Below are 2,772 nucleotides of genomic sequence, written 5' to 3' on the forward strand. Positions count from 1 at the left end.
AATGCAGGGCTCAAAGGCATTGCAATGAAAATGGTGTGAAGTTTGGGTCTCCCCTCTTCTTGCAGAAAAAATTCTGAATTATTGGGTGGGATCTTCTTGGTTTTTCCATTCAGGCAGACCCATCATTTACCAGGATGTAGAATTTTTTACAACAGCGTGCAGAGGCAAGAAAGCTTATGTAAGGCTGCTGCAAAGCAGATGAGGCTGGTCCACTGCTGGCCATTTTTTAAAATAAAAGTTGTGAGTTCTGCTCTGGTTTTTTGGAAGGCTCAGTGTAGACTGTGAATACTTTTGCAGTGCAGGAAAGTAACCTAAGTAACAGGAGGAATAGGATTTCAGGTGTATGTTTTTCTTTAGCATTGGCAATTGACCAGGTCAGGTGAATCCCTCTTCCAGCATACTGGGGAGTAGGTTTGAGGCCACACCTCTGCCTTTCCAGAGACCACTGAGCAAAGAGTGATCTGAATGCCAAAGGTGGGTGGAGGGGCCACTCTTCACCTCCCATGTACAAGCTGTTCCATTATGCAAGGAAGGAATCATGATTTATGAAGGATTAGGGGGATGAGGGAGAGAGGGAAGACAAAGAGCAAGTGAGTGCATGATTGCATAATCTCCTGGCTGGCACCCTGATGTTGGAGGTTAGAGGAAAAGCCAGCAAGGAACCCTGGCTATTAAAGTTTTGCATCCTATCTGAGGAGTGTTTAATGTCAGACCAATCGCCACCCAGATTTAGCTGATCATTAACTAAAGGCAGCTGAGTTTGTGTAATCACTTTCTGACACTAACATCTGACACAGATTCAACAACTACCATTGTCTATCAAGGCTTTCTTTAACTTTTGAGATAGCATAACTGGGAGGCAACCCCACCTGTAACCAGGAGATCTGAGACACTCAGCAACAGTCCCAGGCTGAGGCACAAAAGTGCCCAGAAGATCAGTTGGATCAGTATTTGAATCCATGCTTTGTATTTTACAGTGCTAAGAGGAAGGAAGGAGACGCAGCTAAAGAGATTATTTAGGACATGTGGGACTGGGCATGTGTGTTGAAAAGGCTCCAACAGCTGCAAAAAGCAGCCATATGCCATTTTTGAACACAGGCAGACAAGAACCCGAGCTCTACGTGTTCTCAGAGCCAACACTGGGCTGCTACATGAGACATCATCTGCTTGGCATGTCCCTACTTACACCCTCTCCTCATCTCCATCTCTCTGGCTCACCAGAACTTTGACATTGCTAAACAGTCTGACAGTTTGCCCAAATGTCTTATGATTAATCTAATACAGTATTTTTTTTACTGGTGACAACCAGCCTCTCAAACTGCAATTATTGGTAAAACTGTTGCAAAATGCAGTGAATTTCTGGTCAGGTTCAACATGCCTGTTTGTATAGGGCATGGAACATCTGGACACTACCTTCATCAGGACTCATGTACAACATCGCCATATAAATAAAACCCCAAAGCCATGCAGGATTAAAACTTTTAAAAGTTGGAGGAAGGCCACCGTGAAAACTGATGAAAGCATCCTGTCAAACCCCATTCTTTAAGTTACTGCACAACAATGTTTTGTTTTCAAGTATATGACCTTCCTCTCATTAGATTATTTAAAGCTCTCAGTGTACACAGAAATTATTCACACTTCCTTCCAGGCATGATTGCATTTTATGGCCTTATCTGTTGTTTTGTAAATGTCTCTTTTTTTTTCATTCTCTTCTGATGTTTTTCTGGAAACCATACACTTCATACTAGACATCAAAGCTGTTCCTCCAGAAGCAGTGCTGTGGGCAGCAGCATTGCTTTTCCGAATGCAGGGCATACTGCAGCTCCCACCAGGAGAGCCATTTCAGGCTAACAGCCATCTCAACAAAACAGTAAGGAAATACTACATGCTAAAACTAGTGCAATGGAAGTGAGAGCAGCCAAATAAGGCACTGCTTTTCATCACTGCCTCATTGGAGAGAAATCGTCTTGTAGCATCCCTTCTTTAAAGGGTTTTACTCAGCTGAGCTGTCCCGTTGCCGTAACAGTTGTTTGTATAAAATAATGTGAAGATTTGATCCACCCTCACAGTATAGCTAAAAGCTAATTTGGCTTAACCTCTTCCCCTTACATACTGAAGCCCAACACAAGCATACAGCAGGAGGGGGTGTCAGAGACAAGATGCATTTGTGATTCAAATTGAAAGCGATATTCTATGAAGTGGGGGAATGATTATTTGGATTTTCAATTTCAAACAAGACTGCATGAAATCACATGGGGAGTTGAAGAAACCAAATTTTTACTCATCATCACAAGAAAGCAGATTTTGATGCATTACATGCAGTGTTTGGTGTAGTGCCAGTCCCGTGGAGGCTTCTCTGGGTTGTTTTCTTGCTAATCATATTTATCTTATCATTTATCATTGCAAGTTCTGCCCTAAATGGAACACCTTTTTAAAGATTTGCTTTTTATATCAAACCAATGGCTGTGACCTTCAGAATGTTGTACAGTGGTGGGGTTTTTCATTGGTCTGCTTAAGGAAGCATATTTTCTCATCTCTAGGATCTTCTACTACATTTTAAGGATAGTTTTTGCAGCAGAAGAAATTAACTTTAAACCAGTTATAAGTCTGAAACCACATAGTCACAAACATTATTCCTCTGTTTTATCATTTATAGCTTGGAAGATGTAACAACAAAACACGTAAAATGCAAAAGAATTTTTTTTTAAACCTTTCTACATGTGATCTTTCATTACAAATTACTGCTTTATTTTCAATTAATATTTTATTAAA

This window comes from Corvus brachyrhynchos, unplaced genomic scaffold, assembly GCF_000691975.1.
Source record: "Corvus brachyrhynchos isolate BGI_N302 unplaced genomic scaffold, ASM69197v1 scaffold17, whole genome shotgun sequence".
In the NCBI taxonomy this organism is placed as follows: Eukaryota; Metazoa; Chordata; class Aves; order Passeriformes; family Corvidae; genus Corvus; species Corvus brachyrhynchos.